The 24377-nt window shown below is 43.2% G+C and overlaps 1 long non-coding RNA gene across 1 annotated transcript in view; it reads right to left on the reverse strand.

Annotated features, from left to right (window-relative positions):
- LOC309839220 overlaps positions 1-24377 on the reverse strand; it is a 122780-nt gene that overhangs the window by 98198 nt on the left and 205 nt on the right. Inside the window, exon 2 of the long non-coding RNA XR_014298486.1 lies at positions 18167-18297. This is a non-coding gene — a long non-coding RNA (uncharacterized lncRNA). The remainder of the gene's footprint in view (positions 1-18166; positions 18298-24377) is intronic.

Raw genomic sequence — 24377 nt, forward strand, 5'->3', positions numbered from 1 at the left:
ACCACTGGGAGGGAGTTGTGAAGGAGGAAAAGTTTCCACACACTAGGAAGCCCCTTCACTGGCGGAGATGGGGTGTGGTGGAGGGGAAGCTTCGGAGCCACGGAGGAGAGCACAGCAACAGGGGTGCAGAGAGCAAAGCGGAGATATTCCCGCACAGAGGATTGGTGCCCGAACAGCACTCACCAGCCTGAGAGGCTTGTCTGCTCGCCCGCTGGCTGGGACGGGTGGGGGCTGGGAGCTGAGGCTCTGGCTTCTTCAGTGGTCAAATCCCAGGGAGAGGACTGGGGTTGGCTGCATGAACACAGCCTGAATGGGCTAGTGTGCCACAGCCAGCTGGGAGGGAGTCCAGGAAAAAGTCTGAAACTGCCTAAGAGGCAAGAGACCATTGTTTCAGGGTGCGCGAGGAGAGGCGATTCAGAGCACCGCGTAAACAATCTCCAGAGATGGGTGTGAGCTGTGGCTATCAGCGCAGACACCAGAGATGGGTATGAAAAGCTAAGACTGCTGCTGCAGCCACCAAGAAGCCTGTGTGCAAGCACAGGTCACTATCCACACCTTCCCACCCAGGAGCCTGTGCAGCCCACCACGGCCAGGGTCCCGTGATCCAGGGACAACTTCCCCAGGAGAACACACAGCACGCCTGTTGCAATGTCATGAGGGCCTCTGCCGCCGCAGGCTCACCACACATTCCATGGCCCTCCCTTCCCCTGGCCGGAGTGAGCCAGAGCCCCGTAATCAGCTGCTACTTTAACCCCGTTCTGTCTGAGCGAAGAACAGACACCCTCAGGCGACCTACATGCAGAGGCGTGGCCAAATCCAAAGCTGAACCCCAGGAACTGTGCAAACAAAGAAGAGAAAGGGAAATTTCTCCTAGCAGCCTCAGGAGCAGTGAATTAAATCTCCACAATCAACTTGATGTACCCTGCATCTCTGGAATATCTGAATAGATAATGAATCATCCCAAAATTGAGGTGGTGGATTTGGGGAGCAACGATATCTATATATATTTCCTTTTTCTCTTTTTGTGAGTGTGTATGGGTATGCCTCTTCATGTGATTTTGTCTGTATAGCTTTGCTTTTACCATTTGTCCTAGGGTTCTGCCTGCCCATTATTTTGTTGTTGTTGGTGGTGGTTTTGTTTTCTAGTACAGTTTTTGGTGCTTTTCATTGGTGGATTTGTTATTTGGCTTGCATGCTCTCTTCTTTCCTTCTCTTTTTTTTTCTTTTTTTATTACTTTTAAATTTTTTTCATTTTTAAAAATTATTTTTTATTTTTAAATTTAATAACTTTATTTTATTTTTTCTTTCTTCTTTTCTTTTTTTCTCCTTTTTCTTCTGAGCTGTGTGACTGACAAAGTCTTAGTGCTCTGACTGGGTGTCAGGCCTGTGCCTCTGATGTGGGATAGCGTAGTTCAGGACATTGGTCCACCAGAGAACTCCCAGCTCCACATAATATCAAACAGCGAAAGCTCTCCCAGAGATCTCCGTCTCAATGCTAAGACCCAGCTCCACTCAACGACCAGCAAGCTACAGTGCTGGACACCATATGCCAAAAAAGTAGCAAGACAGGAACACAACCCCACTTATTAGCAAAGAGGCTGCCTCAAATCATAATAAGATCACAGACACCCCAAAACACACCACCAGACAGGGTCCTGCCCACCATAAATTCAAGATCCAGGCTCATCCACCAGAACACAGGCACTAGTTCCCTCCACCAGGAAGCCTACACAACCCACTGAACCAACCTTAGGCACTGGGGGCAGACACCAAACACAACGGGAACTACGAATCTGCAGCCTGCGAAAGGAGACCCCAAACACAGTAAGATAAGCAAAATGAGAAGACAGGAAAACACACAGCAGATGAAGGAGCAAAGTAAAAACCCACCAGACCAAACAAATGAAGAGGAAATAGGCAGTCTACCTGAAAAATATTTCAGAGTAATGATAGTAAAGGTGATCCAAAATCTAGGAAATAGAATGGAAAAAATACAAGAAACGTTTAACAAGGACCTAGAAGAACTTAAGGGCAAACAACCAATGATGAACAAAACAATAAATGAAGTTAAAAATTCTCTACAAGGAATCGGTAGCAGAATAACTGAGGCAGAAGAACGGATAAGTGATCTGGAAGATAAAATAGTGGAAATAACTACTGCAGAGCAGAATAAAGAAAAAAGAATGAAAAGAATTGAGGACAGTCTCAGAGACCTCTGGGACAAAATTAAACTCACCAACATTCGAATTATAGGGGTCCCAGAAGAAGAAGAGAAAAAGAAAGTGACTGAGAAAATATTTGAAGACATTATAATTGAAAACTTCCCTAATATGTAAAAGGAAATAGTTAATTAAGTCCAGGAGGTGCAGAGAGTCCCATACAGGATAAATCTAAGAAGAAACACACCAAGACACATATTAATCAAACTATCAAAAATTAAATACAAAGAGAAAATATTAAAACCAGCAAGGGAAAAAAAACAAATAACACACAAGGGAATTCCCATAAGGTTAACAGCTGATCTTTCAGTAGAAACTCTGCAAGCCAGAACGGCATGTCAGGACACATTTAAAGTGATGAAAGGGAAAAACCTACAACCAAGATTACTCTATCCAGCAAGGATCTCACTCAGATTCGATGGAGAAATTAAAACCTTTACAGACAAGCAAAAGTTCAGAGAATTCAGCACCACCAAACCAGTTTTACAACAAATGCTAAAGAAACTTCTCTAGGTAGGAAACACAAGAGAAGGAAAAGACCTACAAAAACAAACCCAAAACAATTAAGAAAATGGTAATAGGAACATACATATTGATAATTACCTTAAATGTAAATGGATTAAATGCTCCAACCAAAAGACATAGACTGGCTGAATGGATACAAAACCAAAACCCATATAAATGCTGTCTACAAGAGACCCACTTCAGACCTAGGGACACATACAGACTGAAAGTGAGGGATGGAAAAAGATATTCCATGCAAATGGAAATCAGAAGAAGCTGGAGTAGCAATTCTCATATCAGACAAAATAAACTTTAAAGTAAAGATTAGTACAAGAGACAAAGAAAGACACTACATAATGATCAAGGGATCAATCCAAGAAAAAGACATAACAATTGTAAATATTTATGCACCCAATAAAGGAGCACTTCAACACATAAGGCAAATGCTAACAGTCATAAGAGGGGAAATCAACAGTAACACAATCATAGTAGGGGACATTAACACCCCACTTTCACCAATGGACAGATCATCCAAAATGAAAATAAATAAGGAAACACAAGCTTTAAACGATACATTAAACAAGATGGACTTAACTGATATTTATAGGACATTCCATCCAAAAACAACAGAATACACTTTCAAGTCAATTGCTCATCGAACATTTGCCAGGAAGGATCATATCTTGGGTCACAAATCAAGCCTTGGTAATTTAAGAAAACTGAAATCGTATCAAGTATCTTTTCCAACCACAATGCTATGAGACTAGATATCAATTATTGGAAAATATTTGTAAAAAATACAAACACATGGAGGCTAAACAATACACTACTTAATAACCATGAGATCACTGAAGAAATCAAAGAGGAAATCAAAAAATACCTAGAAACAAATAACAATGAAAACACGATGACCCAAAACCTATGGGATGGAACAAAAGCAGTTCTAAGAGGGAAGTTTATAGCAATACAATCCTACCTCAAGAAACAAGAAACATCTCAAATAAACAACCTAACCTTACACCTAGAGCAATTAGAGAAAGAAGAACAAAACAAATCCCCAAAGTTAGAAGAAGGAAAGAAATCATAAACATCAGATCAGAAATAAATGAAAAAGAAATGAAGAAAACAATAGCAAAGATCAATAAAACTAAAAGCTGGTTCTTTGAGAAAATTTTAAAAATTGAGAAAACATTAGCCAAACTCATCATGAAAAAAAAAGGGAGAAGACTCAAATCAATAGAATTAAAAATGAAAAAGGAGAAGTAACAACTGACACTGCAGAAATACAAAGGATCATGAGAGATTACTACAAGCAACTATATGCCAATATAATGGACAACCTGGAAGAAATGGACAAATTCTTAGAAAAGCACAACCTGCCAGAACTGAATCAGGAAGAAATAGAAAATATGAACAGACCAATCACAAGCACTGAAGTTGAAACTGTGATTAAAAATCTTCCAACAAACAAAAGCCCAGGACCAGATGGCTTCTCGGGCAAATTCTATCAAGCATTTAGAGAAGGGCTAACATCGATCCTTCTCAAACTCTTCCAAAATATAGCAGAGGGAGGAACACTCCCAAACTCATTCTACGAGGCCACCATCACCCTGATACCAAAACCAAACAAAGATGTCACAAAGAAAGAAATCTATAGGCCAATATCACTGATGAACATAGATGCAAAAATCCTCAACAAAATACTAGCAAACAGAATCCAACAGCACATTAAAAGGATCATACAACATGATCAAGTGGGGTTTATCCCAGGAATGCAAGGACTCTTCACTATACGCAAGTCAATCAATGTGATACACCATATTAACAAAGTGAAGGAGAAAAACCATATGATCATCTCAATAGATGAAGGAAAAGCTTTCGACAAAATTCAGCACCAATTTATGATAAAAACCCTCCAGAAAGTAGGCATAGAGGGAACTTATCTCAACATAATAAAGGCCATATATGACAAACTCACAGCCAAGATCGTTCTCAATGGTGAAAAACTGAAACCATTTCCTCTAAGACCAGCAACAAGACAAGGTTGCCCACTCTCACCACTATTATTCAACATAATTTTGGAAGTTTTAGACACAGCAATCAGAGAAAAAAAAGAAATAAAAGGAATCCAAATCAGAAAAGAAGTAAAGCTGTCACTGTTTGCAAATGACATGATACTATACATACAGAATCCTAAAGATGCTACCAGAAAACTACTAGAGCTAATCAATGAATTTGGTAAAGTAGAAGGATACAAAATTAATGCACAGAAATATTTTGCATTCCTATACACTAATGATGAAAAATCTGAAAGAGAAATTAAGGAAACACTCCCATTTACCACTGCAACAAAAAGAATAAAATACCTAGGGATAAACCTACCTAAGGAGACAAAAGACCTGCATGCAGAAAACTATAAGACACTGATGAAAGAAATTAAAGATGATGCAAACAGATGGAGAGATAAATCATGCTCTTGGATTCGAAGAATAAACATTGTAAAAATGACTATACTACCCTAAGCAAACTACAGATTCAGTGCAAACCCTATCAAACTACCAATGGCATTTTTCACAGAACTAGAAAAAAAAATTCACAATTTGTATGGAAACACAGAAGACCCACAATAGCCAAAGCAATCTTGAGAAAGAAAAACGGAGCTGAAGGAATCAGGCTCCCTGACTTCAGACTACACTACAAAGCTACAGTAATCAAGACAGTATGATACTGGCACAAAAACAGAAATATAGATCAATGGAACAGGATAGAAAGCCCAGAGATAAACCCACGCACATATGGTCACCTTAGTTTTGATAAAGGAGGCAAAAATATACAATGGTGAAAAGATCTCCTCTTCAATAAGTGCTGCTGGGAAAACTGGACAGCTACATGTAAAAGAATGAGATTAGAACACTCCCTAACACCATACACAAAAATAAGCTCAAAATGGCTTAAAGACCTAAATGTAAGGCCAGACAGTATAAAACTCTTAGAGGAAAACATAGGCAGAACACTCTATGACATAAATCACAGCAAGATCCTTTTTGACCCACCTCCTAGAGAAATGGAAATAAACAAATGTGAGGTAATGAATCTTAAAAGCTTTTGCACAGCAAAGGAAACCATAAACAAGATGAAAAGATAACCCTCAGAATGGGAGAAAATATTTGCAAATGAAGCAACTGACAAAGGATTAATCTCCAAAATTTACAAGCAGCTCATGCAGCTTGTATGAAAAAAACAAACAACCCAATCCAATAATGGGCAGAAGACCTAAATAGACATTTCGCAAAGGAAGACATACAGATTGCCAACGAACACATGAAAGGATGCTCAACATCACGAATCATTAGAGAAATGCAAATCAAAACTACAGTGAGATATCACCTCACACCAGTCAGAATGGCCATCACCAAAACATCTACAAACAATAAATGCTGGAGAGGGTGTGCAGAAAAGGGAACCCTCTTGCACTGTTGGTGGGAGTGTAAATTGATACAGCCACTATGTAGAACAGTATGGAGGTTCCTTAAAAAACTAAAAATAGAACTACCATACGACCCAGCAATCCCACTACTGGGCATATACCCTGAGAAAACCATAATTCAAAAAGCATCATGTACCACAATGTTCATTGCAGTTCTATTTACAATAGCCAGGAAATGGAAGCAACCTAAGTGCCCATCGACAGATGAATGGATAAAGAAGATGTAGCACATATATACAGTGGAATATTACTCAGCCATAAAAAGAAACGAAATTGAGTTATTTGTAGTGAGGTGGATGGACCTAGAGTCTGTCATACAGAGTGAAGTAAGTCAGAAAGAGAAAAACAAATACCGTATGCTAACACATATATATGGAATCTGAGAAAAAAATGGTTATGAAGAACCTAGGGGCAGGACAGGAATAAAGACGCAGACGTAGAGAATGGACTTGAGGACATGGGGAGGGGCAAGGGTAAGCTGGGACAAAGTGAGAGAGTGGCATGGACTTATATACACTACCAAATGTAAAACAGATAGCTAGTGGGAAGCAGCCGCATAGCACAGGGAGATCAGCTCGGTGCTTTGTGACCACCTAGAGGGTGGGATAGGGAGGGTGGGAGGGAGATGCAAGAGGGGGGAGATATGGGGATATATGTATATGTATAGCTGATTCACTTTTTTATAAAGCAGAAACTAACACACCATTGTAAAGCGATTATACTCCAATAAAGATGTTAAAAAATATTAAATTAAATTTTTTTAAAAATTAAAAATAAGGTTATTTTGGCTTTACAAAATACTAGGTATCCCATCCTACAGGCAGGTACAAAGATAAAATGGGAAGAGTACAAATATTTTATTTATATCTATTAATTTCTGGAAGATTCATTCTCTTATGTGGTGTCTAGACATACTCTGGAAAATTTAACTGTAAGGTGGCCAAGTTCTTGGGTTATCAGTCTATCATTTTCCTTCAACCTTTGTGAGAGTAGGTTGGATATTTCTTTCTTAAAAGTATTTTTTGAGGGCTTCCCTGGTGGCGCAGTGGTTGAGGGTCCGCCTGCAGATGCAGGGGACGCGGGTTCGTGCCCCGGTCCAGGAGGATCCCACATGCCGCGGAGCGGCTGGGCCCATGAGCCATCGCTGCTGAGCCTGCGCATCCGGAGCCTGTGCTCCGCAACGGGAGAGGCCACAACAGTGAGAGGCCCACGTACCGCCAAAAAAAAAAAAAAAAGTATTTTTTGAAAGGAAATCTTGCTTTAGAGATTACTTTGCTGCTTTCTTTTGGATCTCACCACCACCACCTCAAGTTAAGAAGGGGAGTCCCAAGATAACTCAGAATAATGGAGGTTGCCTTTCAGATGGGGAGGCTGACATCTGTTTCTTCCCCAGCTGCTGAGCTGCAGAAATTCACAGACCAATCCTGTCTCTTGGGTGCAACTTGAGAGAGTTGTTGGTAAAACTTGTCCTCAGGACTTTGGAGTGTTGGTGAAGATAATGACTGATGACTTCTCCCACCTAGATGAACTTGTAGAGCAGAGGCTGGTATAGCAGCCTGAAATGGCAAGATGAAGAAAGAGCAGTGGTGAAGACAGTTTGCATGTCCAGAGTTTGGTGGAGTGAGAGGGTTTGGGTTTTCCCAGGGGCCAAGTGGATGCCACAGAAGGCATCCAGCTGGAAGAATCTTAAAGGGTCTTGACCCAAGTGGACAATCTGTCAGGTGAGGACACTAGGGGTAGGGGTAACCCCTGTGGTAGAAACTGAGGCAGTAAGTAAGTGAGCTGAGGAGTAAACACTGAGGAATTCAGTGCTCTTGGGATCATGGACCATCAGAATGACCCTATATTCCCTCTGGTACTCTTCCGTACTGCTAAACCTGTGCAAAGATCTTGCTGTTATTAATGTCTTGGTTTCACTCATTTGCATTATAAGGTTCCTGGGGATGCTTGTCACCTTGTTTTGTTCAAAATGTAGTCTGTGAAGTTTTTCTTTTGCTATCATAATGGTTCTATTTTTAAGACAGTATTTAGAGAAATCAAATCTACACCATCATCACCTTGCCATGACCTGTTAGCCTAATACTGACTTTTTGAAGAAACAGTGCTAGTTGACTTGTAGAATGTCCCATGTTCCATGTCATCTGATTGTTTCCTATGATCTCATCTCAACTTTTCTTTTCTCTCCTGTATTTTCTACAGACTTGAAGTTAGGTACAGAAGTTTGATCAGTTTTAGGTTAAGCATTTTTTTAAATTTATTTATTTTATTTTTGGCTGCATTGGGTCTTTGTTGCTGTGCACAGGCTTTCTCTAGTTGCAGCAAGCGGGGGCTACTCTTCGCTGCGGTGTGCGGACTTCTCGTTGCGGTGGCTTCTCTTGTTGCAGAGCACGGGCTCTAGGTGCACGGGCTTCAGTAGTTGTGGCATGTGGGCTCAGTAGTTGTGGCTCATGGGCTCTAGAGCGCAGCCTCAGTAGTGGCACATGGGCTTAGTGGCTCCGCAGCATGTGGGATCTTCCCGGACCAGGGCTCGAACCCGTGTCCCTTGCATTGGCAGGCGGATTCTTAACCACTGCACCACCAGGGAAGCCCAGGTTAAGCATTTTTAACACAAATACTTAATAACTGCCAAGAATATTTCATAGGTGCTACTATGCAACCCCCTATTAAGGATGCAATTAGCAAATAATTTGTAGAATAACATTTTGGTTCTATGTGAGCATCTTGTTCAAACAACCTTTTATCAAATGCATTTAACATCTGCTACGGACTGAATGTGTCCCCCCCAAATCCATATGTTGAAATCCTAACCCTCAATGTGATAGTGTTAGGAGGTGGGGCCTTTGGAAGTTGATTAGGTCAGGAGGGTGGAGCCTCATGAATGGGATTGCTGCCCTAGTAAGAAGAGACCAGAGGGCTAGCTTGCTCCTTTTCCACCATGTGAGGATACAACAAGAAGTTCAGCTAGCTACAACCCAGAAGTGGGCCCTCACCAAGAACCCAACCATACTGGCACCATGAGCTCCAATTTCCAGGCTCCAGAACTGTGAAAAATAAAGTTCTGTTGTTGATAAGCCACTCAGTTTATGGCATTTTGTTTTAACAGCTTAAGCTGACTAAGGTAACATCTCTTGAGGTTCCTCACCTGAATCAATTATCTAATTCTTTCTCTATTTATTGGGTGGCATTCTTCTATAAATAATTGCTGTAGTGAATACTGTGTTGCTCCACTCAAATCTCTTTTTTGGGGCCAATACATTATCCCCCAGTTTCTGGGAAAATCAGCTACTGACCTCACAGCTATCTCTCTCATTGGGAACTGCCCTCAGCTACAGGCAACTGCCTCACTCAAAGTTATGCCCTCACCTCCCCACCTCTGCTCAGGGAGCAGGCAGTATTAAATGAGTGTCTTATGCAGGAACACAAAGGTCCAGCCTTCCATTTGGGACAACTCTCAAGGGCCATCCCAGCTCCAGAGCTCCCTGTAAGACTGTCTGAGGCCTCAGTTGCAACTGCATTGAGGGTAAATTCTCCCTCTGTCCAATCCTATCTTCCTCAACCTCTTACAGATGTTTCTCCCCAATAAACCTTCTGTATGTAACTTTCCATTTTTGTTAACCCAGAACTCATTCTAAGACAACGACAAAGAGCTTTCTTCTCTTTTTCTTTCATCTTTTTTTCATTTGACTGTTTTTGGAGTATCAGTATGAACTCATGGTTTTGTATTTATTTAATGTATTACAACAAATTGCAGCCATTTTCATCTTGGTGCTCAAATGATCAAATGTGGCCAGTGAAGGCCCTTCATGATGCCTCCTATGTCCTTTAGACATTAATCTTTTATTTATTTATTTATTTATTTAGCGGTACGTGGGCCTCTCACTGCTGTGGCCTCTCCTGTTGCAGAGCACAGGCTCCGGACGCGCAGGCTCAGCGGCCATGGCTCACGGGCCTAGCCGCTCTGCGGCATGTGGGATCTTCCCGGACTGGGGCACGAACCTGTGTCCCCTGCATTGTCAGGCGGACACTCAACCACTGCGCCACCAGGGAAGCCCTAGACATTAATCTTTAAGTGTGTCTTTTCTAGCACAAGAAGATAACCTATGCTCATCATGTATTCTTCTAGGTCCAGACCCAGAATCAGATATTTCTCTAAAAATCTCTGGTTCCCTTTTAGTGGGAATGGTGGTTAAAGATCAAGATCTGGGCACTAGGGATAAAATGTTTTCTTTTAATTTCATTTTCTAAATGTCTTTTTGCTGGTATACAGAAATACAATTTACTTTTGCATAGACATTTCACTATGGTCACATTAGAATTAGAACCAAGTTCTCCTGAATCTCAGTCTCTATTAGTTAGAAATATTTTCAGCTGCAAATAATGGGAAGCTGACTCACAATGGCCTGGGAAAAACAAGATGTTTAGTTAGCTCCTCTAATAAGGAGTCTGATGATAGCCAGTCTGGGACTGATGCAATGGCTCAATAATCCTGTCAGGGACCCAGATTGTTACTATTTAACCACTTCTTAGTTTGTTCTCATGTTTCTTTTCTTGTTCTTACAAAATGACTGGGCTCCTACCAGATATTATCTATATTCTAGGCAAAAATAAGCAAAGATAAAGAGGTTAATGGTAAAAAAGTTTTCTCCTTTCCAGGCTTTGTTTTTTTTAATTTGAGAAAGATGCCCTCTCCATATAATTCCACTTAATCATTAATGGACAGAACTGTCACGAGTCCAACTCAATATAAGGTAGGTGAGAAAACTGAGGGGTTTTATTTCTTAACTTCCAATAACTGTTAAAAGGAGGGAAAGTTAGAAGGAGTCAAGAATGGATGTTGAAAGTACCTCTTGTGGTATCTGCACTAAAGCCAACATTCTTCCCACTAGATAATTCCGTTAGGTAAAACTTTGACAAAGTGTGACAAAGCTTGATTCATGTAAAAAAGGATTCCTTTGAACAAAAAGACCTCAAAGTACTTATATTTAGTATGTGTATCTGAAGACAAGATATGCTATAAAAAATGTGATCCTTGTTCACTGGAGAAGAATTTTTATTTAGTTTTCTCAATATAACTGAGGTATAATATTAACATCATGTAAGAAAAAATTCTAACAAAAGATGAATTACTTGTTTTGGACCAACTATCCCAGGGAAAACAACTAGAAAACCTGGGGAAAATATAAAAACAACTGTTTGAAGGCATCATAGAATCATAGGCATTAAGACTTTGTACAGCTAAGACCCAGAAGTAGAAGGAAGCCAAGAACGGCTGGCTTTCCTCTCAAAGTGATCACCATTCTGCGCATTCTACAAGTGAGAGCTGCAACTCAGCGATTTCAGCACTCTCGTGGTCGTTGAAAGTTCAGGGCATGCCAATGCAGAGAGGTCTTTATAAACACTCCAAGATTTTAACTGGAATAAGTGTGAACTGAAATAGATCATTCCTAGGAACGAAGCTTGGACTTAAATTAGCTCAATACCTGACTGGATTAAGGTGGGAGGTCACAAATAAATTAATATCAGGAATGAAAAAGGGAATATCACCACAGATCTTACAGACACTAAAAAGGTCATTAGAAAAGATTATGAAAAGCTTTTACTAAAAATATGAAACTGAGATGCAATGAGCTAAATTCTAAGGAAATACTGTAACAAACTGACACATGAGTAGAGAATCTAAATTTTCCTGCATCTATTTATAAACATTTAATCCATAATTTAAAACTTTTCCATACAGAAAACTCAAGGTTCACATGGCTTACTTGACAAATTTTATCAGGGAGCTAAGGAAGAACTAACACCAATATTACACAAACTCTTCCAAAGAAAAGGAACTCTTTCAGGGCTTCCCTGGTGGCGCAGTGGTTGAGAGTCCACCTGCCGATGCAGGGGACACGGGTTCGTGCCCCGGTCCGGGAAGATCCCACATGCCGTGGAGTGGCTGGGCCCGTGAGCCATGGCCGCTGAGCCTGCGCGTCCGGAGCCTGTGCTCCACAACGGGAGAGGCCACAACAGTGAGAGGCCCGCGTACCGCAAAAACAAAACAAAACAAAAAGAAAAGGAACTCTTTCAAAGAGAAGAATGAAGGGCACCTTTTCCATCTCGTTTTATGAGGTCAGCATTACTTTGATCCAAAAGCTGACAAGAACATTACAAGAAAGGAAAATTTAGTTCAATCTTTTTCATGACATTCTAAATGAAACATTAGTAAATTAACTCCATAAATATATTAAAAGATAATAGGTCATTAGTAAACTGGGTTTATTCTGGGAATGTAATATTCATAAATCAATGAATGCAATGTTATAATGATAGAATAAAGAAGAAAAATCACATCTCAATAGATACAGAGAAGGCATTTAATAAATGTAACATCCATTCATATTAAAGCCTCTTTGCAAACCAGGGATAGAAGGAATCTTTCTTCAACTGGTAACTGATATCTATAGAAATTCTATAGCAAGGATTTTTTTCTTCCAAATGTGACAGGTTATCTTCTCTCATACCAATTCTTTGGCTGATAGAAACTATGAAAACTAGACAAAACACCAAAAGATCACAGCTTTTTAAAGGCATCAGAGATAAAGCAAGGAAACCAGCATTAGAGAGGTCTAGATGATTAAGTAAAGGGAAACACACTGAGGTGAGCTGCTTCTTTCTCCCTTGAGGCATTTGTCAGTTCCTAAGCTGTGTGGAGCCAAGGTGAAGAGCAGAAAATAGCGATTCATAGCTTTGAGAAGTCTCATGAAGTAGGGCACAAAAATTGGATTTACTGCTTGTTATTAAGGCAGCCAAGACTTGAAGGTCAAGATCCAACAAAAAAAAAAGGAACCACAGAAAACTGAGCTCCAAATTGTGAGCATAGTTCAATTTCTAAACTACACAAGACACGATGTCATGAAGTCAAGCAGAAAGTAGCAACTAAAAAGCTAAAAACTTAAGCAGAGCTTTTGGAAGTCTCATAGTAATAGAGACAAAAACTAGAAAACTAGAGATCAGGGTCTACCAGGCTTTCAGGTAAAAATCCTGAATGGCTTTGTCCTAGGAGAGGCAAACCAGTTATACATCAGCCCTCATGAAGATGAAATAGATTCTCAGATCATCTTAATCCTTTTCTAAAATTTATTTATTTATTTATTTAATTTATTTTTGGCTGCGTTGGTTCTTCATTGCTTCGCACGGGCTTTCTCTAGTTGCGGCGAGCAGGGGCTACTCTTCGTTGAGGTGCGTGGGCTCCTCATTGTGGTGTCTTCACTTGTTGCTGAAGCATGGGCTCTAGGAGCATGGGCATCAGTAGTTGTGGCACGTGGGCTCAGTAGTTGTGGCTCACGGGGTCTAGAGTGTAGGCTCAGTAGTTGTGGCGCATGGGCTTAGTCGCTCCACAGCATGTGGGATCTTCCCAGACCAGGGCTCGAACCCATGTCCCCTGCATTGGCAGGCAGATTCTTAACCACTGCGCCACCAGGGAAGCCCTCATCTTAATCCTTGATGGACCAAGGTTATCTGCTTCTACTATATCTGGCCCCCAGGAGAAAAGTAAATTATTTCTAGAGGATGAAACATTATCCAGAGAAAATTTTTAAAACACTTCATATACAATTTCTGGCATTCAACAACAAAAAAATATCACAGGCATGCCATGAATCAGATGAAGGAAACCAAGATAAAACAGGTGATATAAATAAACCCAATAGTGATCCAAATATCTGAGTTATCAGACACAACTTTAAAAAAAAAACTATGATTACTATGTTCAAGAAATTAGGTGACAGGGACTTCTCCAGCGGTCCAGTGGTTAAGACTTCACCTTCCAAAGCAGGAGGTGCAGGTTTGATCCCTGGTCAGGGAGCTAAGATCCCACATGCCTCGCAGCCAAAACAACCAAAACATAAAACAGAAGCAATATTGTAACAAATACAATAAAAACTTTTAAAATGGTCCACATAAAAATAAAATGAAATTAGGTGACAAAATTATTGACATTAGAAAGAATCACATGGGGATTCTAGAACTAAAAAACACAGCTTAAATTAAGCACTAAGTAGATGTTAGATATAGCATAATAGAAGTTTAGTGAACTGGAAATGAGTTAGCAGAGACTATTCAGGCTGGAGCATTATGAAAAAAAGGAACGAAAAATAATGGAAGAGTGTAAGAGACATGGAACATGGTGTAAAGGTTCAATATATGTTTAATTGGAAGGAATACCAGATTGAAAAGATACCAGAATTGACAAATGATATCAAGCCACTGACTCAAAAAGCTCTACTAATCTCAAACAGAATGAATACAAAGGAAATCATAACTAGGCACATCATAGTCAAACTGCTGAAAACAAAAGAGAAAAAAGGAAAATCTAATTGCAGCCAGAGAAAAAAGGCACATTACATTCAAAGGAGAAACAATAAGAACGGCAACTGACTTTTCAACAAATACAATGAAATGATATCTTTAAAGTGCTGAAATAAAATAACTGCTAACTTAGAATTCTATTCTCAAGGAAAATATCCTTTTAAACGAAGATGAAATAAAGCTGATTTCAGAAAAACCAAAACTGATATAATTAATTGCCAGCACACCTACACTAAAATAAACACTAGAGGGATTTCTTAAAGTTAGGAAATAATGATGCTTAAAAAATAAAAAGTGAAAGCGTTATGAAGAATAAAGAGTAAATATGTGGATAAAACTATATGAACACTGACTGTATTAAGCAATTATAATAATGCATAGAGAGACTTAAAATATATGTAGAATTAAAATTCAGGTCAACAATAGTATAAATGATAAGAGGGGATTGACCTAAAATATTTTCTATCATTGAATTGTGGAAGAAGCAGTAAAAGTATTAATCTACAGAAGACATAAATTGAGGCATGTATGTCGTAATCTCTAGGGTAACCACTAAAATAATAATTAGGGGGCTTCCCTGGTGGCGCAGTGGTTGAGAGTCCACCTGCCGATGCAGGGGACATGGGTTCGTGCCCCGGTCTGGGAAGATCCCACATGCCACAGAGCGGCTGGGCCTGTGAGCCATGGCCACTGAGCCTGCGCATCTGGAGCCTGTGCTCCACAATGGGAGAGGCCACAACAGTGAGAGGCCCGCGTACAGCAAAAAAAAAAAGAAAAAAGAATAATTAAAGACTGCAAAACTAACAGGGCAATAGAAGGGAAATGGAATGATAAAAGTTAATCAAGGGACTTCCCTGGTGGTGCAGTGGTTGGGACTCCGTGCTTCCAGTGTAGGGGACATGGGTTCGATCCCTGGTCGGGGAACTAAGATTCCGAATGCCATGTGGCATAGCCAAAAATTAAAAAAAAAAAAAAAAGTTAATTGATTCATCTAGACAAATTATCCAATCTCTCAGATTCCTTCAGCCCTTCATGGTACCAGTCTTGGGAGAAGCCTTACTATTTCCATGAAGTGTCACATTTTTACATGCACCTGACTTTCTCCAAAAGTCCTCTATCTGGTACACTGAATGATGATAAAATCTGAGGGGTTGGGCTGCATCAGCTGCCACAGTGGTGTCCGGATTTGAGGGGCCCTCTCTTGTCCCTTTCTTTTCATCTTTAAAGCTCAAAAGTAGGGTTTCCCTGGTGGCGCAGTGGTTGACAGTCTGCCTGCCGATGCAGGGGACACGGGTTCGTGTCCTGGTCCGGGAAGATCCCACATGCCGCGAAGCGGCTGGGCCCGTGAGCCATGGCCGCTGAGCCTGCACGTCTGGAGCCTGTGCTCCGCAACGGGACAGGCCACAACAGTGAGAGCCCAGTGTACCGCAAAAAAAAAAAAAAAAAAAAAAGCTCAAAAGTAGAGTAAACGAGAGATCTAACAACAGGCAGCCTTGTCTCTCAGCCTCAATTTTTCATAGTGACACAGCCAAATTATCTGCCCATTCAGGTGTGCATCTGTGGCCCCTAGACATTTTAACTACACAGTGACTAGCCACCAAGAAGCAAATGAACTGCCCATTCAGCAGTGTTTCTGGGACCTATAGACATTGTGGCCATACAATCATAAGGCCATAAGTTCACATGGCCTGCCAGTTCAGGGGCATTTGTGGCCCACAGAAAATGAGGCCATTCAATCATTAGCACTACTGGTGATTTGTCCTCAACCCCAGAGAGGATGCTTCCCACCCCTCAAGTGAAACAGTTCAACTTTTCTGCCATGTTCATTCCACATTAGGTACCACTGTCAGGCAAAGGGCTCAATCACCAGCAAGCATCATTGAGGCAGGCTGGGTCACAGACACATGGATCAGCACAAAGCACAAGTCTCACATTCTCTCGTTATCCTGTAGAGAGACATGCTTGGGTTGGGTGCAGCTGGACCAGGACCACCCCTGACAATCTTCCTTTTCACAGCATGAGCATGAAAGTGCCATTGTAAGCAGAGGAAAAGTATTTGAGCTCAGGTGCCAGATGTTCAGGGGAATCCTGAAAATGACAGCTGCCCAGCAACCTTGTGGGAAGTTGAGATCATGAGCAGCCCCTCACTCTATCTGGGGGAGGAGGAGCCACTGGTCCCGCCTAGCCCACTGTCAGGCCACCCAGAGAAAGCCTCTTATTATTCCACGTATAATCCTTTTTGTCTCCCAACACGTTCTTTGGAAAGAGTTCTATGGTGAAATACATTTGGAAAATGCTGTATTTTTTTTTTTACCTTTTTTTCCACCTTTTTTTTTTTTTGCGGTACGCGGGCCTGTCACTGCTGTGGCCTTTCCCGTTGCGGAGCACAGGCTCCAGACGCGCAGGCTCAGTGGCCATGGCTCACGGGCCCAACCGCTCCACGGCATGTGGGATCTTCCCGGACCGGGGCACGAACCCACGTCCCCTGCATCGGCAGGCGGACTCTCAACCACTGCGCCACCAGGGAAGCCCCTGGAAAATGCTGTATTTTACAGACCTTTTGGGAGATCTATATAGTATCCTACCTACATAGTATCCTAGTGGTTGTAGAAGTCTCTCCATTAAAAAAAAAACACATCTAAACAATGTTTCCCAAGTTTTTATGATCATAGAACCTTTTACTCACATCATGATTGTTAATAAGCTAGAGAACCAGTGTTTCATGGAAGACATTTTGTGAAATGCTGACCTAGGGCAGGCATAGCAAATAGGTTTCAACATAATTACCAACTCTGATTGGTAGAGGTAGACTAGAACATACTGTTGAGAAGAATTCTAAGAGCCTGTCTGACCTTGACCAGAAAGAGTAACATTATTTTTTTTGAATTTTATTTTATTTTTTTATACAGCAGATTCTTATTAGTTATCTATTTTATACATATTAGTGTATATATGTCAATCCCAATCTCCCAATTCACATTATTGACAAACGATAGCTGCCGTGTATGTAGAATATAATGGCAGCATAAGGGCAACAGATTTGCCAGTCTTGATCTAGGTTCTCTAGCTTTATTTTCTCTGGCAAAAGATTCCTCTAGGTCAGAATCGGTGACTTAAGAATTCCTCCAACAGGAACACAACTTGGGAAATGTGAGTCTTCATTCATTATAATTTGCTCATGTTCACTGAGTCTTTACTGAGTAGACTGGTCCCTCAGGAAGGGAAGAAAATTCTTTCCATTGAAAGGAATGCTCTCAGAGGTGTCACATAAAATAAATCCTGGAATCCATCTCCAAGCTCAGTACCCAGGAGGATGCTCTTTACCCGAATGCCCCCATGACTACAGCCTTGGCCTCTGAGGTCAGGGGCATTTGGGCAGAATCTAGGAATTTCTCCCAACTCTCTGAAGCCTCCTTGGCCCTAACACCTATGAATGTTTTGGGCTTCTCCACTGTGAAGCTGCTCAGGGCTTTGGAGGCCAGTACTTTGCACTTGAGGATCTGCTGTCTGAGATGTGGGTCTGTGTGTATGTACCCGCACATCTATAAGAACATACATGTACAAGTGTGTACAAAGATAGTGGGGAGCACAAATTAGGGCTCACTTGATATCCATAGGGTCCAGGGCCAGGAGAAGAAGACAATTCCATGACACAAACCACTGTTGCTTGCCTCAGCAGTTGATGCTTCAGTTTGCAGAGTGACACTGGAGACATCGGCAGGGATCAACTTCAGTCTGGAAGGAGGAAAAGGGAGACAAATCTTTCAATTTTAATGGGATTTTCAAAGATGTGCCAGGTATTGTCTGTTGGCACTCTGCGACATTCCCATTCCCATCCCCTCTCCTGTACTGCCGGGGCTGGAAGCATTGAGATTACATTTCTCAGACTTGCTTGCCAATGTGACCTCTCTGCATGAAATTTGGAAGAAGGGAGTTAGAAACCATACTTTTCCTCTAGCAGGAAGAGTAGGCAAGTATTTTTCAGCAGATGTGAGTTTTGTTTGGTTTTAATTTTATTTAAGTATAGTTGATTTACAATGTTGTATTAATTTCTGCTGTAAGCAGATGTGAGTTTTGCAGCACCTGCTAGACTCCTTGCTATGCTAATCACCCAACCACCCTGGGGCCATGGGACACCTGTGCTGTCAGCAATGGTTTTCTGCAGTTTTTTGACCTCTGGGTCTCAGAAAAAACTTCCTGACTTTCTGTACCATGGTGATCCTGAAAGCTAGTGGTGGCTCCTGACTTGTGCTCCTCCATTCTCTTTCTCACTTCCAGGAATGATGACAACTAGAGTGCCCTGGAAGCCATGTTGAAGAGGGCAGAGATGCCAACAGCCTCGATCTATATGGAGGAACACCACCGGTCAATATGGACTACCCATGGTTGATTCTTACGTGAGCAAGAAAGGTTGTGTCTGAGCCATTATATTTTCCATCTAATTATTCCAGTAGTTTGGCTTACCCAGACTAATACAAGAGTTGTAGCATGTATCTAGTTACTGGTAGTCCCTGGGGTTGTAGACAGGGGTGTGCTTACAAATAGTGTCTGACCATCAGAGAGACCTCTGTGGGTCCGTTTTCCCCAGAGTGGTGCCTGCATGGGTATGCAGACCTATGAGGAGAGCTATTGGGGTTGGCCCAAAAGTTTGTTCCGGTTTTTCTGTAACATCTTATGGAAAAACCCAAACAAACTTTTTGGCCAACGCAATATTTTGACCTTTTGACCTGGGCTCAGTATAGCTGGGTCCTCTTGGGCAGCTGAGACCTGTGTTCAGTACAACATGGAGACAAGGAGGCCTAGAATGGAGATCACCCTGGTGGTTCTTATAAAGTCTTAAATAATCCATCATTGAACAATGCCCATTCCTTTACTATTCTCTTCCCCCAGAAGCTCCTGTGCAACAGGAGGGAAGGAGGAGAGGGGCACATTGGCTGGGAAGTCAAGTGGAACAGGTCCCAGTCTCAGCCTGTTAACAACTCCCTGAAGCATCCTCTCCCTCCACGGGCCTCAGAGTCTTCAACCCCAAAAGGGAATTAGTGAGGGGTCTCACTAGTGAGATCAGAGAGCACCCCAATCCTACTCCCTCATCACTGTGTCTCCATGTGTGCGTGTGTGCGTGTGTGCGTGTGTGTGTGTGTGTGTGTGTGTGTTCCAAGCAGAAGTCATAGCTGCTAAACCAGAGGGTCCGTAAAACCTTATTTGGACTCAAAGTGTGTTCTGAGGACCAGCATATTAGCACCACCTGGGAGCTTGTGAGAAATGCAGACACTCAGCATCCCCAACAGAACTGCTGAATCAGAAGCTGCAATTTAACAAGATCCCTAGGGGAACCCTATGTAAATTCAAGTCTAAGATGTACTGCTCCAGAGGACGGGGGGAAAACACGAATCACCTTGAAAAATGAATGGGATCTGGAGTCAGGACACCTAAATTCTAGTTTGAGTTCTGCCACTTACTCCACAAAATTCACCAAGACATGTAAACATCCAGATCCTTTTCTTAAATGACGATGTGCTCATGACTACTGAATGGTATAGAAGTCAAGGGTATGCATTCTGGAGCCAAACCGCCTAATCTTAACTCTTTATTTCATTTACTAGCTGTGAAGTGTTGGATAACTCACTTGACATCTGTATGCTTCAGTCTGCCGATCTGGAAGGTATGGTATAATAATAGTGAGGGATTCTACTGATAATTTTAAATTACAAATGAATATAAATAACATAGCACAGTGCCTGGCATAGTCTAAGTCCACAGTACATATTATTATACTCTGGCTTATTACAACATCTTTCAATAACAGAAAGAGACCTTGAAAGTAGAATCGTCATCAGCTAGCTGAAGTCTTCCTCCTTTGGGGTTTATTGTGGTACACACACTTCTCAACTAACAGACACAGTCATCCAAAGACTGAAGCTCTAACCTCTGTGCCACCTGACAGTCATGTGATTGGCTTCATGCCAACATATTGGAGCCATCAACCAGTTCCCTGGGGTGGATTCCCATTTTGTCTATTCCAGCCCCATTCACTCTGCACACTCTCCTGCCTGTGGGAAATCTGCAGAGGCAGTGGCACACACAGCGATGCAGTGCAGCAGGAGATGAACACTTGCAACTGGCCTTCCCTTTCCTACAGGAACTCACGCAGTTCAAAGAGCAGAACGCCATCAAGACATTGCTTGATGGACCTGTCACCTCAGTCACTGCAGGGAAAACTTCCAGGAAGAGGCAGTACCAGGGACCCTCAGCAGAACCCTGCACCACAGCAAGACAGCAAGCTCCCTCAGCTGCCGCCCACTGCAAGTACTCAGGACCTCTGCTCCTCGGAGGCGGGAAAATCACAGCAGTGCCCTCCGGCTGCTGCTCCTCAGGTCTGCAACCTCCACACAAACACCAAGCAAGTGTACTGCTGGGGGCGGAGTCACACTGTGTTCATGAGGTCCACCCACTGGGATGGTTGAAACAAACCAACCTCAGAATCTACAGGAACAGTATGTTCGGGTTCCCCAGGACCACCCTCAGGCTTAAAGATTCCCTAGAAGGACTCGGAACTCAGAAAAGCTGTTAGTTCTTTTCAGAGTCTGTGAGTCCTGCTGAGCTGTTATATACAGAATTATTATTATTTTTAAAAGAAATTTATTTATTTATTTACTTATTTATTTGGCTGCACCAGGTCTTAGTTGTGGCATGCGGGCTCTTTAGTTGTGGCATGCGGGCTCTAGTTCCCTGACCAGGGATCGAACCCAGGCCCCCTGCATTCGGAGCATGGAGTCTTAACCACTGGACCACCAGGGAAGTCCCATACACATAGTTAGGATTTATGACAGTGAAAGTAAAATCAGCAAAGGCAAAAGGTGCAGGGGTGAAGTCCAGTGGAAACCAGTGGTGAGATCCAGTTGTCCTCTCCCAAAGGAGTCACATGGACAATGCTTAATTCTCCCAGAAATGATGTGTGACAACACATGCAAAGTGTTGCCAGTCAGGGAAGCTCACCCATGCCTAGGGGTCCAGAGATTTGACTGGAGGTCAGTCGTGCAGGCATGCAGCTTCCACGTCACTCACTTTAGCTACTCGGTCTACAGCCCCCAGATGTCAAACTAATACAGCACAGCCGAGGGCCTCAGACATACAAAACAGACCCTCACCATACGTCACACCATTAGCATGAAGCACCTGGTCAGATGGAACAGAGGTGCCTGGATTACAGAAATACCCTACTAGGCAGAACACGCCAGGCTCTTTGTGGTGCTCTCCCAGGAGTGGGGCAAGGACCAGTCTTCCCGAGACAGGCTTTTCCTGGAACGTAAGGGCTTGAGTAACCTGGGCCTGCTGGGGTTACACTTTACAATGAATTTTAACTTAGAGGCCTAATTGCCATTTAAAAACATGTTTTCAGGGAATTCCTGGCGGTCCAGTGGTTAGGACTCTGTGCTCTCACCGCCAAGGGCCCGGGTTCACTCCTGGGCCCTGGGCAAAAAAAAAAAAAAACAAAAAGACGTTTTCAGTGGTGACCCTGGGCAAGGTTGGTGGCGAAGGGGAGGGAAGCACACAGTGCAGGAAGGAGCAGCATTGGCACCAGCACGCCCCCTAGTGTTGGGGAGAGGACAGCAGAAACTGCCACGGTAACCAAGCAGGACCCTAGAGGCCTTCCCGGGACAGACCCCTCCCATGTCCTCCACCTGCTTCTCATCTGTAGAGAAACTCTAGCCTCCTTGGTCTTCCCCAAGTTTCAAAGAATAATTTAATCAGAGAAGTGAGAAAAGGCAGAAACAAAGGAAAACAGTCAAGCAAGACAAAATAATAGTTTAGCCATTAAACAAAGTCAAGGACCTTTAGTTCCTCCCCAAGGGCTATAGATAATATCCGGAGCCATACCCTGTGAGCTGTTTTGCAGATACTGAAATCCCCATCAGGTGGAAGACCTTAACTGCATGCTGACCACAAGCACTTAGACCCCAGACTGGTTGGAAGCAGAAGGTTGATGAGGTTGACTCCCCGATTACCTCACCAGCAACCAATCAGAAGAATGGCCATCAGCTGATCACACATCCCACCACCTCCTGCCTCACTCTGTCTTTAAAAACCCTTCCCTGAAAGCCATCGGGGAGTTCAGGCCTTTTGAGCACTAGTTGCCTGGACTCCTTGCTTGGTGCCCTGCAGTACACGCTGTACTTTCCTTCACCACGACCTGGTGTCAGTACATAAGTTTTATGGGGTGTGGGTGAGTGGACCCAAGCTTGCTTTGGTAATACCACCACTTACCAGGTGCCTGCCTTAGGACACATTCTGGGCTGGGAGCGCTAGAGATGTTCCTTTAAACAATCCTGACAGCCCGTTGGGATGTGCGGTCTTTAGCTATGATGTAGAAGAGGCCCAAAGGGCCGGTAAGTGGTGGAGGCAAGCCTTCTCTTCTACGGATCGGTAGATCCCAACAGCTGGGCAGAGTGTGGGCTGGAAGAACACCTTGGCATGTTTCTTGGTTCCTGGATGCCCAAGTCACACTAGGACATGCTGGCACGGCATGAGCAACAACTGCACGCCCTTCGCCAGCCCCTTCTCTTTCTGAGAAAGCACTCATTCCTGCAGTCAGGATATGGGGAGCGTCTGACCAGGGCCAATGACCAGGTCTTTCTGCAGCTGGGGGTTTCTCTACTGTCCTCAGGACACTGTCATACTAACTCTATTAACTTTCTCCTGCCTCCTGACAGTGGTGTCAGAAAAACTTATCAGGTCACCTCTCTTCTGGAAATAAATAGGTTAGCATCCCTAAACCTGGCCAACATTTAAGAAGGTACAAAGAATCACAGTGGGGGGCAAGTCCCCAGTCACGTGCCTGACAGAAAACACACTCTTCTCCCGGGACTTCTACACAAGACTGGGACAGAGTCACTTCCCAGGAGAACTCCAGGTTGTAGATCTGGGCAATGATTCATCCAACCAACCTGGGAATATCACACATGCCACCACCTCCTCAGAGGCGAAAGGGAAAGACAGGGAGAAAGCAGTATGTTCAGATGGAAGAGTAAATAAATGTATGTTGGCTTCCATGACTGCTTTTGTCACTTGCTTCTCTCAACAGTGCCTGGCACCTGTTGGCTGTAGCACAGAAGGAATTGGGTGTACTGAGCCCAGACCCTGCCTTGACCAGCCCAAGGAGTTCTGCTTGGTGACCAGGCGGGTACCACAAGCACACGGCACACCCTTGGCCTCTTTCCCCAGACCCCGACAGGGAACAGAAAACTTTCCTCAAGGGCACTACAGAACTTTTAGCAGGCCATGTTGCCACTGGCTGGCATCGTCAGAGAAACAGCTCTCCCTCCACTTTATGCTGTGCTTTCCAACCGGCAAAGCCCAGATTCTCCAAGGATCCCCAAGGTCCCAGAAACCGGAGTTCCTCGATTTATTTCAGGAGAATCAGGCATCATGGTTTCCCCTCATTTGTGCATGCTGCCTGCCCTGCAGCACAACTCCCAGCCCCTCCTCCATGCTGCTTCCGCGACTGAGCCTGAACCCTGCTCCCCGACCCCAGGCCTGAGACCGGAGTCCGGCTCCGACGGCTCCACCCCGCGCCCAAGATAGCCGCGCCCATGTGCCGCCGTGGAGGCATCAGGCACGACTACCGGTATCTTATTCTGAGGATCTAAAGAAAGAGGAGAGCGTGCTTTGGAAGATGGAGGGGCGGGAACTCCCCAGGGAGCACAGCAACAAGGAGGCCGGGCCGCGCGGGAGAACGGACTGGGAGAGCGGGCCTCGGCCTCGGAGGCGGCGGACTCGGATCGCCACGACAGTCCGCGCGGAGCCCGCTCGCCTCC

The sequence above is a fragment of the Grampus griseus genome (genome assembly GCF_964374135.1).
Source record: "Grampus griseus genome assembly, chromosome: X".
NCBI classification, from domain to species: domain Eukaryota; kingdom Metazoa; phylum Chordata; class Mammalia; order Artiodactyla; family Delphinidae; genus Grampus; species Grampus griseus.